This window comes from Somniosus microcephalus, chromosome 3, assembly GCF_052327205.1.
Source record: "Somniosus microcephalus isolate GS21.2 chromosome 3, FLI_Smic_1.0, whole genome shotgun sequence".
Taxonomy (NCBI): Eukaryota; Metazoa; Chordata; class Chondrichthyes; order Squaliformes; family Somniosidae; genus Somniosus; species Somniosus microcephalus.
In genome coordinates, this window is record NC_140989.1 from 134,023,235 (window position 1) to 134,038,459 (window position 15,225).

Here is a 15,225-nt window from a genome sequence, read left to right on the forward strand (position 1 = left end):
TGTCACATAAATTCCTTGATGGTTTAGAGAGGCCGATAGCTTTTGCGTCACGCTCGTTAACTTCTGCCGAGCGTAACTACGCCCAGATTGACAGAGAGGCCCTCAGCCTAGTGTGGGGGGTGAAGAAGTTCAATCACTATCTGCACGGTCAAAAATTTACTCTACTAACCGATCATCAACCTCTTGTCTCCATTTTCAACCCTCAGAAGGGCGTACCAATAATGACAGCACAACGGCTGCAGAGATGGTCCCTTTTCCTAGGGGCACACCAATATGACATCGAGTACAAAGGAACTAAACAGCATGGAAATGCTGATGGGTTGTCACGTCTACCGTTGCCGACGGTGGAAGAAGAAGACCTGCAGTGGATCCAATGGAGTTATTCCACTCGACCATAGTTGAATGTCTCCCTGTGACGAATGCAAACATAGAAAAGGAAACACGGAATGACCCGACACTATCACGGGTCTATGATTTAATGGTGAAGGGATGGCCAGCACATGGCGAACCACTGCTGCCAGCATTCTCGCCGAGAAGAGAACAGCTGTCAGTGTGCAGAGGAACCTTGATGTGTGGATCCAGAGTAGTAATTCCACCTAAGTTGACGGATAGAGTGCTCAATGAGCTTCATGAGGGTCATCTGGGTGGGGTAAAAATGAAGAACTTAGCCAGAGCGTTTGTGTGGTGGCCGGGAATCAATAGAGAAATCAAAGAGATGACCAAGAGCTGTGCAGGATGCCAGAAGGTCCAAAACGCCCCACCACAAGCTCCTCTGCATCCATGGGAGTGGCCCTCATCTCCATGGCAAAGGGTGCACATTGATTTTGCTGGTCCCTTCATGGACTCGATGTTTTTAATTGCGGTGGATGCACATTCAAAGTGGCCAGAGGTAATAAAAATGTCCTCAACCACCACGGAAAAAACTATCACAGTTTTACGAACCATATTCGCCAGGAATGGGCTGCCTGAACAGATTTGCTCTGACAATGGACCACAGTTTGTGTCTGAAGAGTTCCGGAGGTTCTTAAAGAACAATGGTGTTAAGCATTACACATCTGCCCCATATCATCCAGCCACTAATGGATTGGCCGAGAGGTTTGTCCAAACATTCAAGAAGGCTATCAAGGTAATGTGTAATGAAGATATACCCCTACAACACAAGGTGGACAACTTCTTGTTTGCCTACCGGAATGCGACACATGCGGTTACCAACCAAACTCCAGCCATGATGTTCTTCAATCGAAGACTACGATGCCGCTTGGATTTGGTTAAGCCAAACGTCCGAAGAGATGTGGAGAACAGGCAGTTTCAGAATATGAATGAAAGGCCGACCAGGAGTTTTAAGATAGGTCAACCAGTTTTGGCCCGGGACTACCGCACTGAGAAATGGCAGCCAGGAACGATTTGTACACGACAAGGACCTCTCATGTATACCGTGGACGTTGGGGAGAGCTTGTAAGACGCCATGCTGACCAGGTTCTAGAGTCACTGGAAAACGTCAACTCCACACCACGATCTGATACACCTGGTAATGAAATCGACGTTCCAATTGCAGCTACCGCAGAACTGGTAATATTGGAAGCAGATGAACCAAACAACGACATTGATCCCAACTCAACATTGCCAGAAGAACCTGATACCCGAAAGAGGCGTTATCCAGACAGAATCAGGAAGCCTCCTCAAAGACTGAACTTATAATTGCTTAAACTTAACCAATGTATCTAGCAACAGTAATTGTGATTGTAATTAGTTATCATTTAGTTGTTAAATGAATGTTATGTACTGTTTATCTAAAAGGGGAGGAATTGTTGTGTATGTATCTTTAAGAGAATAACTGGTCTCAGACTGCAGTACTGGCAGTGACCACCCCTGTATAAAAGGCGCTAGTGAGCCTCTGTTGTTTCAGTTTCACTATTGACTTCCACCAGTAAAGACTTATTTTGTTCACTCCTGCTGTCCGTGTCTCAATTATTCACGGACGTAACAACCACCACCTCCAAGTTTCCCTCCAAGTCACACACCATCCTGACTTGGAAATATATTACCGTTCCTTCATCGTCGCTGAGTCAATATCCTAGAACTCTCTCCCTAACAGCACTGTGAGAGTACCTTCACCACACAGACTGCAGCGGTTCAAGAAGGCGGCTCACCACCACCTCCTTCTCAAGGGCAATTAGGGATGGGCAATAAATGCTGGCCTTGCCAGTGACACCCACATCCGATAAACGAATATTTTTTTTAATGGCTGCGCTGTGGCCCCCTCCCCATAGCCGGCAACCAGTGTAATCATTGAAATCAGTGAAACTGACGAGAACTTGGGCTTTTCTGCGGAAATATCGCTGTTAAAAGTTAGGCCTTGTTGGATTAGGTGTAACTGGGGTTTTAACAGTGTATTGATTGCTAAACAAAGGTTATGACTCTGAAAAACTAATTTTAATTTTGTGGCGTGTCAAGTTTCTCCATAATGATAAAGATTACAATTTTTAAGAAACTTTTTTAAAATCATTTTTTTTAGATTTTTTAAAAGTTTGTTCATGATTATTTTAGGTTCTACTGTATCCCCATGTGAGAGGCCCAATCTTTGTTTTGCTCTCTGTAACATTTTTTAAAAGTCAGGATAAAAGCAGGTTCTCATTTCCTGCTTCCCTGTCTATGCAAATTCTGCAATGTGTTTGGCTGCTAAGACAGCTTGTTGACGTCACAGCAGAGCACTCTCGGGAATCCCCATTATATTGCACTGAAATCTCTTATGTGTCGAAAAAGGCAAATTACTCGCCACAGAGATTGCGAGATCTCTGTGGGCAGCTTTCGTCGGGGCCAACGGCAAACGCTTTTGCTTCGCCGCTGACCGCAAATTCCGGGCCAATCTATTTGTGCATTGTCTGATCCCTGCGGTTAGGTGGCATTAAGACACACACTACAAGATTCCTTCAGTTTACCAAGCCCCCGACTCTATCTAGTGGTACAAATCAATTACTGCAATAACACAAAGATGAACTGTGAAACTAAACAGAACCATTGGTTGAACAACATGCTTTGTAAGTGTGCTCAGATTCTGCAAGTATTACCTTGAGGGTTGGAAACAAAAAACATTCTTAAATGGACTGGGTTTTCCTCTGGGTGGTCAGTGTCCATCCTTCAGATGACATGTTGAACTATCTGCCTAAAGTGTAGTCAATGTAGAAAGGCCCCAGGGTGGCTGGTATACAAATGTTGATGGTGCAGTAGTGGCTGCTCCTCTGACGTAAGGCTGAGCGACATTATTGGGGGCAGAGTGAGGACAGCTTTATTCTGTACCTAGCCATATCAGACCTAACCCGAGAGTACTCGATACGAACACTGGGTGCTTGAAATGGAAGGTGCTCCACTCACCATAACTAGCATAACTTGCCATAACTAGCATAACTCACCATAGCTAACATAACTCACCATAACGAGCACAAAAATTCACTCTTAAAAGAAAGTTAGATTCAAATACCACCGTGTTGGATCCAAGTTTGAGAGAGTCTTATTTAAGTTTTTATTCAAACTATAATAATAATAAACAACTGTAGCAGCAGCAGGATGATCTATGACTGGGTGTTAATGGTCCGGATTTTGCGGTTATTGTCGAACAAACGGCACCTGCCATTCATCCAACTTAAAGTTGCCCACATACATTCTTTGGGCTTTTACACTGCGATTTGCAGTTATCAGACAATTAAAGCAGCGCGGTGCCCTCTACAGGGGTTCTGGAACCTGTGTGAATAGGGCAAACAGCGTGTCTCCTCAACCAATCAGATTAAAGAGTCCTTACTGAGGCACGCAGTCTAAACCAGGAAGTGTAAGTTAGACTATATAAAGAAGAGTTTTCCTCATGCCCTGGCATATATTCCTCTCTCCACTAACATCATCAAAAAAAAAAATCACTGCTCATTCATCTCGTTACTGGTTATAGGATCTTGCAGTTTGCTAAATGGCTGCCACACTTGCCTACATAACCGTCACTCCATTGTAATATAATTAAAGTGCTTTACAACATTACTGAGGCATGCTAACATCCTATATAAATGTAAAACTTTCTTGTTGTCAAAGTTAAAAAGTTAAGTTTACCTAGAGAAAAACCAACATCTTAAATATTAAGGGGGGGAAAATGGCTCATGCCCTTTTTGGGGCGATAACTTCGCCGTAGCCCCCCCAAAATATAGCGCCCCCGTGCCCGAAATTCAATGGTAGCGTCCCAAGCAGGAGGCAGGGCGCTACTGGAAGCGCTCCCCCTCCATCTTGGGGCACTCCCATGGAATATCACGGTGCTACGTGCAGCAGTGCCACGCGCGCCAGCACATAGCACCGCGGTACTGCAGGCCTCTCTCCCCTGATTAAAGGGGCGGGGCCTAGCGCAGCACGCACTGGGGCCCTGCTGGACCACCGGGGAGCGGGGTGCCAGCAAAAGAGCCCGGCAATCAAGAGGAGTGCCGGGCTGCCCAATCGCAGTAGGCACTCCGCAGCAGGAGGCAAGAAGGGGCAGGTGCTGGCAGGTGCTGGCAGGCGGCCCAAAAGAAATGGCCGCCCGGCACCTGCCCTTTAATTATCATCGGCCCAGCCGCAAAAAAGCCACCCTGACCCTGTTGGACATAGCGTCCGGTGTGTCAGGGGACGCGAGCCAAGTTTGCGGCCAGGGTGCTGCGCACAGCGATGATGTCATCACCAGAGGCGCAGCGCAACGAGGCACTACCGGTTTACCGCCGCCATTAAACTCCCGCTGAAGTTAGCGGCGCCGAGCCCGGGCGCTAGTTGCTTTGCGCCTCGTTAGTGCCCCCTCAGGGCATTAATGAGGCACAAAGCAACCAAATCTTTCCCCCTAAAACTTTGTATTGATGTTATTTAGGCACTTAAGCATCTAAATTAAGAAACTACTGGAGCAAGAAATAGTCGAAAGAGTTGATTAGCTCACTGACAAAGTACAGGTTACTAAGGGCAATTTTAAGTATTTTGGTTTTGTAATCTAGTCTCAACAGTTGGGAATCCTGTTCAACTGAGGAAAGGATTCCAGCCGGAACGCACGGGGTAATGAGAAGACATTTGCTCTCATCACTGCTATACAGTATTTATAGGTTGGTGATGTGTAAAACCACTGGAAGGCTTAACACTGGAACATCCAGGCCATTATGTTAGCGGGATAATTGCTGGAAATATTTACACTTGGTAGATGCCAAGCAGGACCCCATGTGGTTAAACTGTGCAACATGTTTTAATAAGACAAATACAAAAAGCTGCAAAATAACAATTAATTAACCTACGGCTCCATAACTCAACATGAGAGTGCAGCAGAAAATAGGGGTAAAGGAATCCGGCGGAATGACAAACGTACTGCAGTCGGATCTGAAAACATTTACAAATGTTTTACAAGTTATTAAACTCATTACAGATGAGCGCAATGCTAATAAGCTATGTAGTTTTTTAAATTAATTAACTACTGTAGTGTATGTACCCGTCTACCTTTAAGAGAACTATTGTATGTAACCGTCCACCTTTAAGAGAACTACTTTAGGTGTTGCACTACTTTGTTGGCTTCTGTATACTGTAATACCGACGGTGACCACACCGGTATATAAGTGCTGTGTCAGGAAGTATTGAGCAGATTCGCCCTGACCTTCGAATAGTAAAGTCCTGTTTTAAGTTACTCTTGGAGTCTGTGTATTAATTAACTAAACAACCCACAGACTTGACAGTGGCGACGAGTCCGATCGTACCCTGCGGCAACAATAATTCCGAAGCAGTTAACGAGCGTCGAGAAGAGGCAACCGCCCTCGTCATTCTGCTGGGAGAAAACTCGAGTCTGCAGAGCTGGAAAGGAGGAAGAATTCAGAGACAAAGACTTCCATCAGCAACAGGCACTGACTGTCCCTTCTGCCACGGTGAGGAGTGAGCCGATCAGCACGAGAAGCAAGGCGGCCACGGTGACTGTGAGTAAGGGAAAAGTAAAAAGAATAACCGGAGGATAAGGGCGGTGCACTCGACCACGGTCGAGGGGGAAAGGAGCCGGACAGAAGTCGGGCCCAGAGGCGCTGAGACTGGGGCAGCGTGGAGCAAGGAAGCCGCGGTACAGACAGGCTGGGGACGCAACGGCGTCGTGAGACAGCTAGACCGCAACCGGCGAAAAAGGCCGGGCAGCGACCGAAGCCATGAAGCGCTGCGACCGGGAGCGTAGGCGCGGGTAGATATAAAAACTCAGCCGCAGCCGGGGAGGGAAGCACCGGACTGCGAGAGGGCTGGGAGGCGCGATTGGGAGCCGAGCGAGCGGGAGAGGCAGAGCCGACCAAGGGAGACTGAGCGAGAGCCAGTCCAGCGGCTGAAACTATTCGCCGTCAACGGGGTGTACCCAGCGCCGGTAGAGCCGAGCGAGCGGGAGAGAGACAGAGCCCGAGCAAGGGGAACTGAGCGAGAGCCAGCCCAGCGGCTGAAACTCTTTGCCGTCAATGGGGTGTACCCAGCGCCGGTTGCCCTGCCGAGAAAAGGGAAAGCACTGAAGCCGACGCGCAGGCTGTGAACCTGAAAGCCAGCGGCCGTCGCCCGTGGGGAAAGTGTACCCCTCCCGCCAGGGGAAGAAACGCGGGAAGCCGCCATTAGGCGGAGAAGAAGACAGAAGCGGGGAACCGCCATTGAAGTGGGCGGGGAGAGAAGATAAGCGCGGGAAACCGCCATTTTGGCGGGAACCGCCATCTTGGAAAAAAAAAATTTAAAGAAATAATTCGTGGTGTTATCAGGAAGAGAGGAAGATGCCTAAGCGGGGTAACATCAATGATTTTAATTCCGAGGTAGAAGACTGGGCCACGTATGTGGAACGCATTGAGATCTATTGTGAGGCCAAGAAAATAGAAGAAGATGACAAAGCTATAACCTTGCTAAACTCGATGGGCGCGAAGACATACGAGCTCTTGAAGCATCTACTAGCACCAGCTAAACCGGCGGATCAGACTTTCGATGAGATTGTGACTGTTCTGAAGGATCACTTGAACCCCACACCGTTGATGTTGGCGGAACGATTCAAATTCTATGCGAGAACGCAAAGGAAAGACGAAAGCAACGCAGAATACTTGGTCGAACTGCGTAGACTAGCGAAACACTGCCAGTTTGGAGGGAATCTGACAGAGGCGTTGCGAGACAAATTCGTGTGCGGAATGTCGAAGGAAGAAACACAAAAACGACTGCTCGAAGAGAACGATCTTACACTTGAGCAGGCTGTCCTTATTGCTGCATCGAACGAAGCCGCAGCGAAAGGAACGGCGGAAATGCAGCTAAAGGCAGCGGCACTCAGGGTGCAGCAAATTACTTCGGGTACAACGAAATGCTATCGTTGTGGGAAGACAACACACGACCAGAACCAATGCTGGTTTAAAAACCAGGAATGTAGGAAATGTGGCAAGCTCGGTCACATAGCTAAGGTATGCCGGTCAGGGAAGAAGACCAACAATAATGAGTCACCACAAAAGAGGTACAGGAAGGTACATGAGGTGACTAGGAAGAGTCTGGAAGAACAGAATTCGGACTCACACTCCAACTGCAAGGAACTGGATAGTCTGAGAATTCACAATGTGAGTAATGAAGCTGACCGACAAGCTATCTGGATCACACTACAGATTGCAAAAGTCCAAGTGAAAATGGAAGTGGACACCGGATCGGCGTTGACGGTCATGAATAAGCATGATTATAAAAAGTTATTCAAGCATATTCCCCTACGGGATACGGAACTAGTATTGAAGACATACACGGGGCACAAAGTATACCCCATCGGAAAGATAGAAGTCAAGGTGAGATACAAGGACAAAGAGCACCAAAGGATGGACCTGTATGTGTTGCCTGAGGGAGGTCCACCACTTCTGGGACGGGAGTGGATCAGGAAAATAAAGATAGACTGGCATTCACTGAACACCATGACGGTAGATTCCGGAAAGGAAGATGTCAAACCTGAACGGTTGTCCAGAATATTAGACGAAGCTAAAGAGGTATTCCAGCAAGGACTGGGAACACTGCGAGGAATTAAAGCAAAGGTTAAGATTGCAGAACATGCAAGCCCAAAATTTTTCAAAGCCAGATCGGTACCTTACACGATACGACCTGCTGTGGAGGCAGAACTGGAAGAACTTGAACGATCAGGGGTACTGTCAAAAGTGGACTGGAGTGAGTGGGCCACGCCCATTGTTCCCGTCATGAAGTCTTCACCAAGTAACAAGCCAGGGGGACCGGGGAAGGTCCGCATCTGCGGAGACTTCAAGATCACAGTGAATCCGGTGCTTCACACGGTACAATACCCGCTTCCGCGGATTGAAGATATCTTTGCTTCGTTGGCTGGAGGGAAACACTTCACCAAGATAGACCTGGCACAGGCATACTTACAAATGGAAGTCGAGGAAGAGTCGCATCAGTACCTCACCATCAACACACACAGAGGCTTGTATCGTTAGACTGGTTTTTGGGGTAGCTTCGGCTCCAGCAATTTGGCAGAGGGCCATGGAGCAGGTATTACAAGGAATTCCAAGCACGCAGTGTTACTTACACGATATCCTGATTACGGGAGAAGACGAGGAAGAACACCTCACAAATTTGAAACTGGTGCTCACTAGGTTGAAGGAATATGGCCTTCGAGTTAATCGCAAGAAATGTGAGTTCTTCCAAAAACGGATCTCGTACTGCGGTCATGTCATTGACCGAGAGGGGCTGCACAAGTCACCTGACAAGATAAAAGCTGTCGTGAAGGCCCCCGCTCCGGAAAACGTATCACAGTTAAGATCATTCTTGGGGTTGATTAATTATTATCACAAGTTTCTGCCGAATCTATCCACGGTGCTGCATCCGCTGAATGCTCTGTTGCGGAAAGAAGTACCATGGAAGTGGAGTGAGGAATGTAAAAAGGCCTTTCGCAGAAGCAAGGCGTTGATTACCTCTGAAGAAGTGTTGGCTCATTTCAACCCAACGTTACCTCTTCGTCTAGCTTGTGATGCTTCCCCCTATGGAATTGGAGCAGTACTTTCACACAAGTTACCAAATGGCTTGGAAAGGCCAGTGGCATTCGCGTCCCGATCATTGACCTCCGCGGAGCAAAATTATGCTCAAATAGATAGGGAGGCCCTCAGCCTTGTGTGGGGCGTAAGGAAATTCAATCATTATCTGCAGGGCAAGAAGTTCACATTACTGACAGACCACCAGCCGTTGGTGTCCATATTCAACCCTAACAAGGCCATTTCCACCATGACAGCGCAAAGGTTACAGAGGTGGTCCGTGTTACTTGGGGCACACCAATATGACATCGAATACAAAAGGTCCAAACAGCATGGAAATGCTGATGGGTTATCGCGCTTGCCATTGCCGATAGTAGAAGAAGCGACTACAGTGGACCCGGTAGAGATGTTCCACTCATCCATAGTGGAATGTCTACCAGTAACAAATTCGATGATCGAAAACGAAACAAGAAATGACCCGACTCTCTCACGAGTCTATGATTTAACGGTGGAGGGATGGCCAGCACAGGGCGAACCAACGCTGCCAGCATTTTCGCAGAGAAAAGAACAGCTGTCAGTGTGTCGAGGAACCCTGATGTGTGGATCTAGAGTGGTGATTCCACCCAAACTTCAACAGAAGGTGTTAAAGGAGCTGCACGAGGGACATCTGGGTGGAGTGAAAATGAAGAACCTAGCAAGAGCGTTTGTGTGGTGGCCAGGCATTGATGGGGACATCGAAGAAATCACTAAGAGCTGTCTAGGATGCCAGAAGGTCCAAAACACGCCACCACAGGCTCCTCTGCATCCATGGGAGTGGCCCTCATCTCCTTGGCAAAGGGTACATATCGACTTTGCTGGTCCATTTATGGACTCAATGTTTCTAATAGCGGTGGATGCACACTCCAAGTGGCCGGAGGTAATAAAGATGTCCACCACCACCACGGAAAAAACCATCACAGTGTTAAGGACCATGTTTGCTAGGAATGGGCTGCCGGAACAGATCTGTTCTGATAATGGACCGCAATTTGTGTCCGAAGAATTCAAGAAATTCTTAAAGAGCAATGGGGTTAAGCACTACACGTCAGCCCCATACCATCCCGCCTCCAATGGATTGGCTGAAAGGTTTGTCCAGACCTTCAAGAAGGCCATAAAGGCCATGGGTAATGAAGCCATTAACTTACAACATAAGGTGGATAGCTTCTTGTTGGCGTACAGGAATGCAACACATGCGGTCACAAATCAAACTCCCGCCATGATGTTTTTTAATAGACGACTAAGATGCCGGCTGGATTTGCTTAAGCCAAACGTCAGAAGGGACGTAGAGAACCGGCAATTCCAGGACATGAATGAAAGGCCAACTAGATCTTTTCAGATAGGTCAACAAGTTTTGGCCCGGGACTACCGTACCGAGAAATGGCAGCCTGGAACTATCGGAAAAAGGCTAGGGCCGTTGATGTATACGGTGGACATTGGGGACAGTATAATAAGGCGCCATGTTGACCAGATCATAGGGTCAGCCACAAATGGCCAACCTACTCCACCACCTTACACGGTTAATGTTGAGACAGAGATACCCAGAACACCTACCTCCGATCTGGTAATACTGGAATCAGATGAACCTAACACTGTCCTTCAAGCCGAATCGACCTTGCCAGAAGCACCTACTACCCCGCCGGAAGTTACGACACCACCGAGGCGTTATCCGGACAGAGTCCGGAAACCTCCAGAGAGACTGAATCTGTGAACTGTCTTGCATAAAGTTGTATATATGTTATAATGTATGTTTAATGGGGAATCAGTATGTTGTAAGCTAAAAAGGGAGGATTGTAGTGTATGTACCCGTCTACCTTTAAGAGAACTATTGTATGTAACCGTCCACCTTTAAGAGAACTACTTTAGGTGTTGCACTACTTTGTTGGCTTCTGTATACTGTAATACCGACGGTGACCACACCGGTATATAAGTGCTGTGTCAGGAAGTATTGAGCAGATTCGCCCTGACCTTCGAATAGTAAAGTCCTGTTTTAAGTTACTCTTGGAGTCTGTGTATTAATTAACTAAACAACCCACAGACTTTACAACTACAATCTGGTGTTCTTATAGCCATCTATACCATAAATACTTAAGGCGGAATTTCTTTACTCAGAGTGGTTAGAATGTGGAACTCGCTACCACTGAAAGTGGTTGAGGCAAATAGCTTAGATGCTTTCAAAAGGAATACATGAGAGAAAAGGGAATAGAAAGATATGCTGAAAGGCTGAGATGAGGTAGATGGAATAGGAGGAGACTCGTGTGGATTATAAACACCAACACTGACTAGTTGGGTCGAATGGCCTGTTTATCTGCTGTATTTTCTATGTAATTCTATCTCTCTTATGAAATGTTGTGTATTTGTAAGTGTGTAATGCAATGGCCTCATCCCTCCCCATCTCTGTAACCTCCTCCAGCTCCACAACCCTCCGAGATCTCTGCGGTCCTCCAATTCTGGCCTCTTGTGCATCCCCCGATTTTAATTGCTCCACCATTGGCGGCCATGCCTTCAGCTGCCTGGGCCCTAAGCTCTGGAATTCTCTCCCGAAGCCTCTCCGCCTCTCTCCTCTTTTTAAGACGCTCCTTAAACCCTACCTCTTTGACCAAGCCTGTCCTAATATGTTCTTATGTGGCTCGATGTCCACTTTTGTTTGCTAACACGCCTGTGAAGCGCTTTTACTATGTTAAAGGCGTTATATAAATGCAAGTTGTGTGGCTGTACCATCACGAGACATAACTTTGTAGAAAGCCTCCAACACTGCTGATGGTTCGTGCTAGCCTCACGACACCAAAGACCAACCAGTTTGAAATTATTTCAATGGCCCCTATTTTCCGATGCCTACGGGTGTGTACGAGCTGTGTACACACCCGTAGGGACATCGGAAATGCCCGTTTCAGGCATGCCAAGCGCATACGCTGAAAACTGGCATTTCCGAACAGATCGGATGCCTGCCCTGGAGAAAGGCCTCTGCGGGTGGAGAGTTCCGCTTTCTGCAGAACCTCCGCCGCTGAAATCACTTAAAAATCTTACACCTGGTAAAAGCAGGCGTAAGGCCTGCTTTTACCAGCAAAAGAGTTTAAAAAAGTAAAAAAAAATTTCACTCATTTATAATTTTAAAATATTTTTTAAAAAGGTAAGTTTATTTTTAGCCCCGTAAAAAACTTTAATTAAAAAATTTTGTTTAAAATATTTAATTTAATGTAATTTTAACTCTTTAAAAACGTGATGGGGTTTTTTAAATTTATTTAATGTTTTAATGTCTTTTTGGAGTGATCTCCCTTCATACTTTTGACAGGTCTATTTGTCAAAAGTATGAAGGGGGATTCCCTTCTTTCATTGGCTGGCCTGGCCCACGTGATCCCAGGGACGCTTGCGAACTGCCTACGCCCCTGGGATACCTGGGCCCTGCGCATTTCGACTGTGGAGAGGCCCAGGAGCGGAAGTGTCCGGACCTCGGGAGCCCTCAGGTAAGAGCGTAGATTTTTTACCAATAGGAGGCATCTGCATGCAGGAAGCCTCCTGTCGGAAATTACGGGTCATTGGCCCTGAAATTAGGATCGGGAGCTTGCCGCGCGTGCAAGCCCCCGATGTGCACTTACCCGGCGCGCTGACATTTCAATCCTGGCCCGCATTGCATTTCCTCTCACTGGCCCGCTTGAGGTCCTGCCGCGCTGTGCGTGCGTGACCCAGCGGCGTACTTAGCGCGATGAGCCGGCTGGGATCACGTGAGCACAGGGCAACCAATGGGAGGTTGCAATAGTTCATTCATGAGTTTGAGAGTAAGAGCTGTCAAACTCATGAAAACTCCTGGCCCCAAAACACTACTTAAACTTGAAAGAAAATTTTTAAAAACATTGCACTACTTAAATGAACCATAAATAACTGTAAAAAACTATTCTAAACAATCATTTTAAAATTTGAAAAAAATTATATAAAAAAAATCGGGGCTAAAACTAAACTTACCTTACTGTAAATTCTTTAAAAATAATAAACCTGTGGAAAAATAAATTATAAATTGTATTAATAGACCACTTACCTGTAAAACTAAGTACTTACGTGTGGTTTTTCAATGCGTAAAAACCGGAGGCCTTTACACATGCGCAACTCTAAAAATAAAGGAAATCCAAGTCGCACACGCAGACTCCTGCGCGCACGCGTTCAGCCTCTTAACCCCTTGGGTCAGAGGAGAGGAAATACCGGTTTTCCCCGCATGCGCTGTGCATGCTGAAAACCGGCAATTCCTCCGGGCACACGCGTGAGTACCCCATCCGTACTCACGCGTTGGGAGTGGAATTACTGGGCCAATGTGTTTTTGGTCGCAGTATTTCACCTTGGTAGAGGAGAGGGAGCGGAGACCAGAACTGAGCCAGATGGTCCTGGAGTTGTATGAGCCTTATCTGAGGAAGGATGTTCTTGCCATGGAGGGAGTGCAGTGAAGATTCACCAGACTGATACCTGGGATGGCAGGAATGACGCATGAAGAGAGATTGGGTCGATTAGGCTTATATTCGCTAGAGTTTAGAAGAATGAGAGGGGATCTCATTGAAACTTATAAAATTCTAACAGGACTAGACAGACTAGATGCAGGAAGGCTGTTCCCGATGGCGGGGGAGTCCAGAACCAGGGGTCACAGTCTAAGGATAAGGGGTAAGCCATTTAGGACTGAGATGAGGAGGAATTTCGTCACCCAGAGAGTGGTGAACCTGTGGAATTCTCTACCACAGAAGACAGTTGAGGCCAATTCATCAAATATATTCAAGAAGGAGTTAGATATATTTCTTAAGGCTAAGGGGATCAAGGGATATGGGGAGAATGCAGGGACAGGGTACTGAATTTGGATGATCAGCCATGATCGCATTGAATGGCGGAGCAGGCTCGAGGGGCCGAATCACAGAATCACAGAATCACAGAAACCCCACAGTGCAGATAGAGGCCATTTCGGCCCATCGAGCCTGCACCGACACGTATCCCACCCAATCCCCGTAACCCCTACACCAACACATATCCCACCCTATCCCTGTAACCCCACGTATTTAATCCCCCTAACACTAAGGGTCAATTTATCAAAGCCAATCAACCTAACCCACACATCTTTGGACTGTGGCCTACTCCTGCTCCTATCTTCTATGTTTCTATGTCTATGAGCCTTTTCCCTCTCAAACGTTGGGCTTGCTATCTGCATTAAAGATTGCAAGATCTTGCATTGATGTAGCACCTTTCATGTCCTCAAGACATCCCAAAGCACTTTACAGCCGGTGAATTACTTTTGAAGCGTAGTCACCGTAGTTTTTTTTAGGCAAAACGCAGCAGCCAATTTGCGCACAGCAAGGTCCCACAAACAGCAATGAGATGTTAATATGTTTTTGGTGGCATTGGTTAAAGGATAAATATTGGCCAGCAGTCCCTCAGCACTGCACTGATGTGTCAGCCTAGATTATGTGCTCAAGTTCTGTAGTGGGGTTTGAAGCCACCACCCTCTGTCTCAGAGGCAAGAGTGCAATCAATCCTGGGCATTTTAACCACTCTACCCAGCTTCTGTTGTATCTCAGCCCTGCCCCAACTGCTCCAGTTCTGGCTCAGCTACCACCCCCTACAAAGGCCCATGCATGTACTCCATGTAATGACCTGCCCCCAAGGAGATCCAGCTCCTTCTCTTCCTGCTGCTCGACTACCACTCTCCCAGCTCCTAGCCTCTCTCACCAAGTGGAGGTACAGCAGAGTGTAGTGTCAGATTGGCTCAGTGATTGTACTCTTGTCTCTGAGGCAAACCCCCACTGCAGAACTTGATCAACATCTAAGCTGAAATAAAAACAGAAAACGCTGGAAATATTCAGCCTCCACAGATGCTGCCTGACCTGCTGAGTCGTTCCGCGCTTTCTGTTTTTATTTCAGATTTCCAGCATCCGCAGTATTTTGCTTTTGTATAATCCAGGCTGACACATCAGTGCAGTACTTTGGGAGTGCTGGCCAATATTTATCCTTTATCCAATGCCACCAATAACCGACCATTTATCTCATTGCTGCTTGTGGGACCTTGCTGTGTGCAAACTGGCTGCTGCATTTACCTAAAAAACTACGGTGACTACGCTCCAAAAGTAATCCTCCGGCTGTGAAGTGCGTAGGGATGTCTTGAGGATGTGAAAGGTGCTACAACAATGCAAGATCTTGCATTCTTTACTTGATAGCAAGCCCAGTGGTTCAGTGGGGGAAGAGGCTC